Below are 12,638 nucleotides of genomic sequence, written 5' to 3' on the forward strand. Positions count from 1 at the left end.
GCACAGAGGGTGGAGGAGGGGCTGGGCAGTTGGTTCCCATTAAGCTTGGTAGCTTGAGAATTCCCGGCCTGAGAATACGTGCCGGCCCCAGCGCCATCCAGGAGGCCAGAGCCCCAGAGCCCCTGGCGTGGCCTGAGAACACCCCTCTTCTGTGGCCACTGAGGCGCGGGACCCCCACTTCTGTGTCTCCCCTGGGCCTGGGGAGAACAAGGTAGCCAGGAGGCCTCAGGACGCAGGGCCCTCTTATCCACCCTAATTAGGTATTTACATGACAGACCCTGAAAGAGTGGTTACAGGCCATTGGGTAATTAGTGACATTTTTAAAATACATTTTCAACCGCACAAAACCATGTTTACGTGATGGCGAGGAACTGGCTTCAGCCCACAGGAGTGAAAAGCACTCTGCAGGAGCAGGGAAGAGGCAGGCCCCAGAGTGCACCGGGCAGTGTGTTCTCGAGATTGCTCGGGCCGCGGGTGTGGGTTGATCTCCTCAAGGCCTGAGGGTCACTTTTACCGAATCCTGGAACGTGCGGGCCTACTGTGTACCAGGCACTGCCCCGGGGGGTTGGGCATATAAGATGGAGGGGTTCACAATTCTCCGTTGCACCACGGTCTTCGTTGCTATGCTACCTTCACGCACGTACGTCCTTAGTAACTCACCCAATACACACTGACGGAGTGCCTTCCACGTGCCTGGAACGGAGAATAAAGGCGAGGAGAGGCCTGGTTTCCTTTCAGGGAGAGTGCAGTTCTGAATTCTCTGGGAGTCTGCGGTGAGCATCTCCCTGCAGTCATGTCTGCTTTCAGGGAAGGTGCCGGCTGCCACTGGAGGCTCAGGGGGCTCAGAGCTAAACACAGGTCTTGATTTCTCCCAAGTTCACTGTCTTGGGATAACTTTGGGGGTTACTGCCGTTGTCAGTTCATTCAGGTGTTCCTTCATTCATTCACAAGTTCACAAGCCTGCGGTGCTCCTACCCTATAGCAGATGTAGGGCTCAGTACGGAGGATTGAGAAACAAACAAGGTCTGGCCCCTGCCCTGGGCTCAGAGAGAAACATGTGGGTCTATGACATCAGCAGAGCTGGAGAGTCCCACAGCGGGGTGCGGGGGGAGCTTTGTGTGACAGGGAGCCCCGAGGGGGGCTGAGTCTTAAAGAATGATGCATAGGTGGCCAAGTGAAGAGCAGAGGGGTTATCCAGGCCCTGGGCACAGCATGGGCAAAGGCGCAGAGGCAAGAAAGGGAGAGATGCAGGGAGGGACCTGGTGCGAGTGGCAAGAGACGAGCTGGAAGGTGGACAGTCACAGGGTGCGTGACTGAGCAGCCCACGCAGCCTGCCAGGGATGGGAAGGGCCCGGGTGCTGGCCCACAAGGTAGCACAAAAAGGAAACAAAGTTAATCCTGAAATCTCCAAATGGGATGAGGACAGACGTGGCCCAGACGGAAGGTTCAGATCCCTGCCTTGCTGTTCCATAAACCTGGGGCCTTGAGCCAGCCACAGGTTGCTTTGGACCTCAGTTTTCCCGTCTGTGGAATGGGAGCTCTCCACCTACCACACAAACCTCTCATTATGAGAGCCACGGTAACGACTTCCTATTCATGTTACCAACGTTAACATTAACTGTGATCGCTAGCATTTTTCGGCACTTGCACCCAAGCATAATGCTGAGGTTTTTATGTGTGCTACTCAGTTAATCCTGTACAACCTCTGCAAGGTGTTACACACTTCTTAGCCCCATTTTACAGAAGGGAAAAGAGAGGAGAAACAGCCTTCTAGGATGCAGATTTAAACCTCAGTTCCACCTAACCCCAGCCCCCTTCTGCTCTTAAACACTTCCTGACGCACCATCCAAATCCTCTCATGAGACTCACGTCCCCCAACCTTGTCCAAGGCACACGTGTGTGTCCACTCGCAGCGAGAAGATGCTCCTTAACTACTTCATACAGTTACCAAGTAGCTGCTGCGTGCCGGGCCCCGTTCTGACCACGGGAAATAAGCCGCCAACGGGAAGATACGGGTGATCTCTGTCCTCAGGAGAGAGTGGCCGAGCCGTGAACAAGTATATGAGAAAATTTCACGTAGTGAGTGACACCAAAGAGGGGATGCATTCATTGACGTGGGACAATGGAAAGTGGCTGGAGGGGCAGTGGGGGGGGGCAGGGACCTGCCTCCAACTAGGTGGTCACGGAGGCCTCTCTGAGGAGCCGGAGGATGAGCAGAAGCCTCAGGCAATCAGAGGAGCCAGGAATGAAACGAGTCAGGAAAGGGAGGGCCTGGCCCAGGGAACAGCAGAGTCAAAGGCCTAGCAGAGGGAACAGATAACAGCTCTTCAAGGAAAAGAAAGAAGGCGGCCCCAGCTGCGGGTCCTGAGCCTGAGGCGGCAGGCGGGAGATGAAGTCAGAGAGGAGAGGCAGGCCAGAGCCTGAAGGCGCTGCCTGGGGAGGGGCCAGCACTCATTCTGAGTTGAGTGAAGTCAGCAGGTCCTTCTTCCCCTTTGAGGAGCTCACGATCCGAACTGCAGACAGTCGCCGGAGAGCATCGCCCCATCTCTCGTGAGCATCCCCAGCTTCTTCCCATCCTGGATCAATTAGACCACTGATTCCATCGCTCCGGACTTCAAAGGGGGGAAAATGGCGGAGAATTTACAAAGGACAATAAACCCCGTCCGTGGCAGGCTGCAGGCCCATAAACTTTTACCGGCCCCTCAGCTGCCTAGAATACATCACTCCCAGCCTCGCCACCAAAGCACTGCCTTTATCCACAGCCAGCACAATAAAAAAAATTTTATAGAATCCCACACCATCTGGGAGAAAAGTCCTGAAAAGAATATTTGCCTCAATGAATCAATCTAATTTGGAAATGATCAAGGCTATTACTGGGGACGCCAAATTAAAATTACAAATTGCCGGCCCTGGCCGGGGTGCTCAGCTGGTTAGAGTGCCGTCCCGATACCCCAAGGTCATGGGTTTGATCCCCCACCAGGGCACACCCACGAAGCAACCAGCGAGTGCGTAAATAAGTGGAACAACATGTCAAGGTTTCTGCCCCTCGCTCTCGACTCAGTAAAAACAGCACTAATGAAACTACCAATTGCTATCTGTCAGGGTTCGAGGAGCCCCCGCTTCACAACTCATTCCCTGTATGATGCACAACAAGTCCTCGTCTCTTCCAGTCCCTGTCTCCTCCCCCGACTTGAAAGGATGGCGTTGGTCACTGGGAAGGGCCTCTCTGTCCTACACGCCTAGGAGTAGGGAAGTACGTGCCAAGGATTCCCTGCGCAGGGAGAGTGTAACCCTGGTCACGGGCAGGCAGGTGGGAGAGGACATTCTCACGCCCTGTGGGGGTCCTCATGCACTGGCGCAATTTTGTGGAAGACAGTTGGGGGCCGTGCGACAAGAACCTTTAAAACACCAGTCTACACACTCAGGTCCAGCAAGTGATCACCCCGGAATACAAAGATGCAGGTCAGCTGTTCTCAGCTGCCAGCACTTTTGCGCCCCCAGACACAGACACGCAAGGGACACTGGGAAATGCCTGGAGACCTGTTTGTTGTGCAACTGGGGGAGGAGGTGCTGCTTATATCTAGTGGGTAGAAGCCAGGGATGCTGCTCAACACCCCACAATGCACAGGACGCCCCCCACAGGCGGCCCCCCTCCCACCAGCTCCTGTAACGAAGAACTGTCAAGCCCGGGCTGACAACAACAGCACCAAGGCCGGGAAACCCTGGTTTAGGTGAAAGGATATCCACCCAGTGTTGTTTCAGGAGATGTCAAATAGAAGTTAAAAGATTGAAAAACACCAAAAATACCTGAAAGCAAGACAAAAAGGCATGAGGTATATAATGTGTGTTAAACTCATGTGAAAAAAATTCCATGCGGACAGGAAAACGTAGCCAAGAGCCTGGAGGTAGACGGCCCCGGATGCAAACTTCACCTCTACCGCTCACTGTGCGAGTGACCCTGGGCACGCCCCTTTACCTTCCAGAGTCTGTTTACTTGTCTGGAAAGTGGGGGTGAGTCCCCACGCCCTCACAGAGGGGGTATCTCTAGCCAGGGGTGTCCAACATTTTGGCGTCTCTGGGCCACACTGGAAGAAGAAGAGTTGTCTTGGGCCACACATTAAATACATTGCAACACGTAATTATGGAAAAATCTCATAACGTTTTAAGTAAATTTACGATTTTGTGTTGGGCTGCAGTCACAGCCATCCTGGGACACACGTGGGCCGCGGGCTGGACACCCCTGCCAGACATCCCACTGAGAACATCTGAGCATGGTGGATTCCCCTAATTCCTGGTCCCTACACACATCTGGGTTCTCCGCCCTGGGAAACCACAGAGAAGCACCCCTGATGAGGCCAGCGGCAGCCAGCTGAGCATCCCTTTAGCCTTTGTCGTGGACATTTAACCAGAATTATGTGGCCAGATGTCACGTGTTCTTAGGGAGGCTCTGTGCTGAGCTCCTGACATGCATTCTCATTTCAACCTCGGAACAACCCCATAAAAGCTTTACCCTATTTTGCAGATGAAGAAACTGAGGCTCAGAGAGGTCAGTAATGTGCCCAAGGCCACTTGTTGATAAGGAAGTGGTGCAGATGAGACGGGACGCCCCTCTGTCTGAGGCCAGGGTCTTCCTCAGCCCTACACCAACTAGATAACATTCTTGAAAGGCCTTCTCGTCACACAGGTTTCAGTAGACACCAGAAGCATTTACCACGTCACATGGGGATGGGGGCTGCCTCCCCAGTTTTCTTGGTACTCTCCCACTTTTATCAAACTTGCACACCCTGGAAAACTCCTCAGTCCTAGGCAGATTGGGGTGCTGTTTACTCCCTCAGGGCACACAGGCCTGGGAAGGTAGAGTTTAAAAGGGGTGAAAATTCAGTCTTTCAAGGCTCAGAAACTTCGCTAAGACAAGAGGGAGAGAGGGGCTGTGGCCAAGTCCTACCATGCATTCACTACTTAAAACTGGGGTCCCACTGGTCTGTCGCTCACCCACCAGTTAGGACTGGGTTACATTTCTCCAAAAGGCGCCCATCTATAATCCCCATTATCAAGCCTTCTTCCCACCCGTCCACGATCTATAGAGCTGGGGCTGGCTGCCGGGGCTTGAATACCCGCTCTGACATTCCTGCTGTGTGACCTTGAGCAAATCACCCCCATCTCTGGGCCTCAGTTTTCCCGTCCATAAAGTGGGAATAATAATGGGAACCTATTTCCCAATACATGGAAAGTATTTCTAAAGAGGAGGCTTTGGCATACCAGACATGTGTTGCAAACATCGGCGAACATTGTATCCACGCTCATTCATGGACGTGGTCTCTCCATGCAGCAAATACGAACTGAACTCGGTATCCCTGACACGGTGTCCTCGTAGCTCCTGCCTCTTTCGCTTGAAAAAGCCCAGATTCTAAACCCAAACGAATTAATGACCAACTCCTTCCCTTCTGAAGTCGAGATTAAAGAGAGAGAGGGGCAGGCAAAGAAAGCAGGGGACGCGGTACTCTCTCATGTGCGCAAGCCAAAACACACACCCGGCTCTGCACAGCCAGCCATAAATCCATCAGTGGGCGAGGGCTCTTCCCAGCTGGCTCGGCGACCGTTCGGGGCTCTGCACAGTATTCCTTCACAACTGGCTGTAATTACCAGCTGGGTAATTATCGGGCCGACCCACTTCCCCCCGAATACCTCTCCGTTCCGCAAGCAGGGGACGATGGCATGGGCAGACACCCTTCCTCTCTCTGTCCCCTCTCGGCCTCCTCGCCAAGCCAACCTCGGGAGGTCCCTGCCAAGAAAACCCTCCCCCCTGCCCTCGCAGGAATACACTGCCTCGCCGAGCTGAGTGTGCCAATGCCTTAAACTGTTTTACGTTTTTTGTCTCTGTGAATTAAACGCCGTTAAGAGAAGGCCGCCCAAGGAAACCACGCACAAAATATATTTGGTCACAGATGGATGGGAAAGGTTTCTTGTTCTTTTTTGTTTTTTCCCCTAAGAGACTGAACATGAACTTTTGTTTTAATTGCTGATATATTTGGAGCCGGGTTCTTGGAGCCCAAATGGTGTGAGCAGCACACTCTCCCTGGTGTGGAGGAGACGTCCCCTCTATAAACATCCCCGCTCAGGCAGCTGGGCTTGGCCCAGAACCCCCCTCCCACGCACACGGCCAAGGGCAACCCTTGGAAGCACAGCCACGCGGGCTGTGCAAACCCTGGCGCAGGAAGGACACGCTGCTGGGTTGGTGGCTGCCTCTGCGCCAGCCCATTTCCAGACCCCCAGCCGGTGCCACCCACCACGAGACCAGCGCCCTCTCTGTTCCAGTTCCCGATTAAGCAAAGGACTGTGAGGTTGGCAACTCCAGTACAAATCTGCATCTTCCCCTCACCACGTGGGCAAACCCTCGTGCCTCAGTTTTCGCATCTGTAAAGTGGGGAGAATGTCAGCACAACCTGATGGGGTTGTTATCACGGTGAAAGGAGGAAATGTGTAGCACAGTGCTCGGCGCCTGTGTATGCCAGTGAACGGCAACTCCCGTTACAAGGTGCTCAGCTCCTCTGTGCCTCAGGCTGAGCAGCTTTAAAAAGGGGAACTTCTAGTGAACTCCCATGAATGTGAACCTTATTTATCAGATATCGATCGCTGAGTACCTATTTTGTGCCCGAAATTGTGCTAAGTGGTCGACATACATTATCGTATTAGATCCTTAGAATAATCTGGAAAGTGCAGCATTTTTTAAAAATGGGAGACTGAGACTCAGGTAAGATCAAGGCCTAGTTCAAGCTCTGTCCAATCCTAAACCTGTCAGGTTGGAAAGCCGTGCACCCTAACCTGTGCCTCCCTGTCGGCTGCGAAGGCACAAGCGCTGCCCAGAGCTCACACCTGCTTCCCTGCCGTGCCCTCTGAACAACCTTGAGTCTAACTTGGTTTCCTGTCTCGGGATTGGTAAGGCCAAGAGACCAGACCCTAAAAGATGGTTAAGAAAGAATAAACGTCCCGTAAATCACCACACTAGAGTCTGGTTTCCACCCTAGTCTTGGGGCAATTTGAGGAAAATGTGTCACTTGCCCAGATTCTTATCAAGTTGGTTACATTGGTCAGATCAAGTTCCTGGGGTGTACTGACCCCACAGAACTGCCACCACCACCACCTCACCATGACCACCACTAATACGTCCATACCCCTTCTCCATCACCACCCCCTCCGCCATCAGCACCCCCACCCCCACTGCAGAAAGCCTTAGCTGAGCAAAATCTAAATTCTGGAGACCAGGACGCATTTAGTGGAGAAGCAGGACGATCGGACAGGTAGACGTATCTACAGATGAGACTCGGAGTGTGACTCCACACCTACTCATTTAAGAAGTGAGCTTTTGCTCCGAGTTTCCGACCTCATCTGCACCAGCGTCAGTTGCAGACACGAAGGGGTAACAGCTGCTGCTCGGGAAGATGTCACGCGTGATGTCCGCGGGAAGAAAATGGGTCTCAGCATCAGGCAAACAGTCTGCGTCTGGCTCGGCCCTTCGCCGGCAGAGCACCCTGGGAAAGAACCAAGGCCTCTCGGCCCCTCAGTCTCCTCATCTGTAAAACAGGGGCGGAGATGCCTGCTTTGCAGGCTTGTTGTGCGGGTGAATTACAATCACGTGGGTACAGCGGCCAACACCATTAGGCTCTTGGGATATTATCACATTATTAAACCCAAGATCACTACAGAGTCTCATTCTCCATGTTCTCTCGCCACAAACAGCTGTGTTAGAGGCTCCCTACCCCAGAGCCAGCATGTGAGAAGTTAATTCTGGAGAAATGAAACATATTTGAAAAGTTTAAAATGAAGATCTCTTGTTTTCATAGGAAGGAAGGAAGGAAGGAAGGAGAAAAAAAGAGAGAAAGGAAAGGAAAAGGAAGGAAGGGCGAGAAAAAGAAAGAAAGAAATTAAGAAAAGGAAAAAGACAGAGAGAGAGAGAGAGAGAGAGACATAAAGTACAGCGTGACCAGCCGCACAAAGCAGAGACACCTCCTTAGAGACGCAGTCCCGCAGGCAGGGGCCATCTGGTGCGGCAGAGGACTGAACTGCAGTTCAGGTGTGCTGACAAGTCCAAGCAGGTACTAGCCAAAGGCTCTCTTCCAGCTTCAGTCCTGCTTCTTGTCACACTCTTTCCATTTGTTTTTCCCCTCTTCGGGTCAAAAAGGAAGCCCATAATCTGATGGGAGAGGTGGGCTTCCCTTTTTCCTAAACAGTTCCCATACAGCATGGAACTTGTTTTCCTGTAATAAAAGGGCTCAGTCCAGGGCTTGAGTGCAGGTGGGTGCTACACCAGAAAGATGGAGACAGAGCCTGAAGTCCGGCCCACCTCCTCTGTCCCTAACCCCCAAAGGGGGAGATCATTCAGTTGTTTTGCAGGGGCTGTGGTCACTAGGGGTTCAGTGTACCTGGGAGGAAAGAGGCAAAAAACACCCTGGGGGGATAAACTAGACAGGCCCTGAGTTCCCATCAGTCGATAACAAACCGAAAAGGAAGAAAGTGTCCCCGATGGTCCACACAGGTGAGTGTGTTCACTATTGACGACTGCCCTTTCTTCTAAGATTCGGTTCTTTCCCACTGATTGTTAAGGAAGAGTCTCTCTCTTGCAATGGAATGGGAGAGATTAACGCCCCCAGCTTTCTTCCTCCTTCTCCACCTGCTAAAAGGACGCAGGTGGCACTGGCCACCCAATGTCCTCTGGGTCTCTACCTCTGGAGGGCACACCTGTGTTTGCTGGACAGTTGGGGAGGGCGCAGGAGGGAAGCTTTCCTGCGGCTGATTCAGAGAGAGGGAGGGGTGGCCCCAGAAAACACTGTCCCCAGAAAGAAAAAGGGGAAGGACCAAGGGGGCGAGAGGTGAAGCTAGTGGACATGCACAAAAATGGGGTGGGGCGGGGACAGGGACACTCGACATGTGGACAAAGTAAAAACCCTGCAGAAGGGAGCTGAGAGTTTGGACCCCTTTGAAAGTAGTTTCGCTCCAGAACTGAATCTTTTGAGCCATGATTTTAACCAAGTTAGGTGTTGACAAACCAAGAGTAATCACGCATAGCGATGTTTAAAATATGACTTAAGTTGGCAAAGGAAAAAACACGGCAAACCTGTATCAGTGGCCCAAGAAGCTTCAGGGTCGCATCGTCTGTGATGTCCCAAAGCGTTGCTCCAGCACAGGAAGGTGATTTTTCTCCAAGGTTGTTCCTTTTATTCTGGCTCTAACAGGGTCTCTTTCTAAAAGAAAGTAGGAGGATAAGCAACCTTCTGAGTTTAGTTAGAATAAATACTATCTTAATAATTTTAAAAAGCTGATTATGGACTTAGGAAAGCCTACATGAGCCCAGGTTGTGGGGTAAAGGAAGTGGATATTAACACTTAATGTTTGGGAATAGCTTCTGGAGGCCAGGCCCCAACTGACGTATTTCGTGCACCTTCATTAAGGAGCAGAAAAGGAGGTAATGAGTCTGTTCACAAAGGGGGGAATGCAATTAGTGGAACGGGGAGGGAGAAAAGGAAGGGGTCACGCATGACCCCCGGATTTTTGTCTCCAACCACTGAACTGACATGGGCATTCCTTAAGCTAAGGAACACTACATTAAGAGAAAAATTAGGGGACCAGGGAGAGAATAAAAGTAGCTTTGTAGATGGGCTGAATTCCCAGGGGCTGAGAGAGAGGCAAGTGCCAGTGTCCCGATGACCTTGGGACAGATGGGTTTGAGGTCCAGGAGACAGATGGAACCAGAGACTTGGATTTCGACACCAACCACGTATACAGTCCCAGAGAACATTCAACTCTGTGTGGCGCTCCCCCCACCATTTCACTAATTTCCCATCTTGTCCAAGTTTGGAAGTCTTGTTCCTCTTTGAGGGTTCCCTGTGAAAACGCAAACACCCTCCCTGGGGGGAGTTCATCTCCTGTCAATCAACTCTCAGTAGACGACCTTGAGAATAAGAATCACTATGGCCAACATCTCCACAGGGCCTATGGTTTTCAGAGAAGCTTTGCATGCTGGATGCCACTTCTGTAATAGGATTCTCTGGGTTACAAATGACAAAGAGTTGATTCAAAGCAGCTTAAGCAAAAATGGGTGGCATGTTAGTTCGGTTCCTCCAGGAAGCAGAAGCCAAGACAGAATTAGACTGTCAAGAGGTTTACTGGGGAGATGCCTGGGAAGAGCAGACAAGAAGAGATGGCGTGAGCGACCAGGCGGCGACACATGGGTCTGACCCCCGGGAGAGGGGAGAGGGGAGGGGAGGGAGGAGGAAAGGAGGGTTGGGTAGAAAGAGCCTCCAAACGAACGCAGTGCAGCCCCACCGAGGCCAGTGGGAAGCCTGAGAGCAAAGAGAAATGGCCCTGCGCTAGAATGCCCAGCACACTCAGACACAGGCTGGAGAAGCCCAGGGACAGCGTGACTTCAGAGTGAACAATGGGGTGGGTCCAGCGTTGCAGTAGTGGGAGGCTCCCCACCATGCCACTCACAACAGAGAGACGCGAGTGGCACCTCCCACTGTTGTCCTAGGTAGCCGAGAGGAGCTTCGGGCATAGCTGAGCCCCAATTCCATTAGGGTAGATCATTAGATATTTCTTCTCCCTCCCTGCCCCCATCCCCTCCCTCTCTATTTGAATCTCTGTCTCCATTATCTCTACCACTATCTCTATCTCTCATATCTTCTTTCCTCTCCAAAGTCTCCGTGGCTTCTAAAGGATGCAAATAACACAAACCTAGAGATAGCTCTCAACACCATGAGACTTGGGTTATTCCTTGAGAAAGCTCCTAATTTCTAAAGGAGGGAAACCCACTACATCCCGGCCTCCACCTCGATTTCAGCCCAGGACTTGCGGGACCACCCCGAACCATTTCACCACATCCAAGGTGACGGAGATGTTCTTAAATGCCAGGCTGGGCAGGGAAGGAGAGACAGGGACCCCTGACATGAAGTCCCACCCAGAAGGACATGGGGCAGAGAAGTGCAGTCCAAGAGTCAAGCCAATCAACAAAAGTAACACGTCCACTATCACCGTGAAGGCACGTGGCCAACCAGGGCGAGTGGCAGCTCTGCCCACTGAGAAGAGAGCACAAGGAGAGGTGGGGGCAGCACCATCTTTGATGGACCGCTAGTTGAAGGTTAGTTTGGCCAAAAGTACTAAGGTTGGAATTTCTCAGGCATTGGGTCAGGTATAAGGGGAACAATCAAATTCTCGAAATAAAACTAATTATATTTTCTTTAAAAAAAATAAATGTCAATGAGAAATAGTAGGAAACCCCAAATTACACTTCAATAGTGGTAATTACCAGTTGCCAAAGATGAACTTTCCAGATTAAAGGCACAGGCTACGGAATTCTCACCTTAGCTCTACTACCTTCTAACTGCACTGTCTGGGGTGATAACCTCCTTACTTCTCCCTCTCAAAATGGGAGGGGGAAGAGGAAGACTCTGTCTCATCACAAGGTCACTGAGGACTCAGCCGCACTCAGGAACGTACCCAGCACAGAGCCCGGACCCAGTGAGCGCTCAACACACTTGTATCTGGTGTTATTCAACCGGACGCATTCCACGCGCTCCAGCTAACCTGGGCTTTCTGCCCTCTGACACAGTCAGTCACGCCAGCAAGCCGAAAAAACCCTTTGCTTCATAATCCAATAATCCCTCAGAGCCCTAAGAAGGGAAGAAAAGTGTTCCAAGCCCAAAGGGCTATTTCGGGAGATGAAACACCATCCCATTATCTGCAGAAGGAAGAGGGGATGGGGTGGAGGGTGGCTCTTGGTGTTATCCTGTGCCTACCGCTAATAGCGCCTTGGGGAAGTTCCATTAGACAGAGAGGGATGTTTCGACACCCTAGGACACAAAGCACCCTCACAATCATCCTTGATTTATTGCCTCTCGGAGGCGCTTTCCAGCCCCAACCACAGCCTGTTTGGGTCCCCCCCGACTTCGTGCGTGTGCAGGCTCCAGGGCACAGCCACCAGCCCGGAGCGCAGGAAGGGGCCCAAGGCCCTGGGTGTGCTGCTCTGAGGCAGGCCCCTCTCTTGGGGCCGGGGCGGGGGGACACTCCTGTTAGAAGTGCACCTGGCTAATCTAGACAATATTTTAGGGCAGTGATGTCGGGAAAGGAAAAACAAAGCTCGCTTTTGGAGATCAGGTTCTGTGGCCCTGCCGGATGGTAGGAAGCAGCGAAATGTTGCTTGCTCTGTGGTCAGATGGAATGAAGCCAAAGGCGAAGAAGTGTGTCCCTGATAAATATGGGTGGGGGAACCTGCTGTTAACGTGGGGGGGGGGGGGATGGGGGTAGCGATGGCAGCACCTAGACTTCCCACGCAGAGGCTGCGCAGAGAGCTACCCGGCGTGCAAACCCAGCGTCGCCACGGTCGGACTGAGTACTAGAATGAAGAGCTGGCGCTGCTCTTGAGAAAAGGCTCAATCAAGACCGCATTCTCTAAGCTCGTGGTACTGAAACATGTAATTAGAATAATTTCTATGATTATCGGGTGATTATCCTGTGTTAGACTACATATCTCATTTAAGCCGAGCAGATAAGAAAAGCGAGGTGAAAGGGCCGTTAACTCGACGCCTAACTCTACAGCCAACAGAAGGGATGGCAGGTGTCACAAGACAGGCACAGAATGTTCTTCA

This window comes from Desmodus rotundus, chromosome 7 (genome assembly GCF_022682495.2).
Source record: "Desmodus rotundus isolate HL8 chromosome 7, HLdesRot8A.1, whole genome shotgun sequence".
In the NCBI taxonomy this organism is placed as follows: Eukaryota; Metazoa; Chordata; class Mammalia; order Chiroptera; family Phyllostomidae; genus Desmodus; species Desmodus rotundus.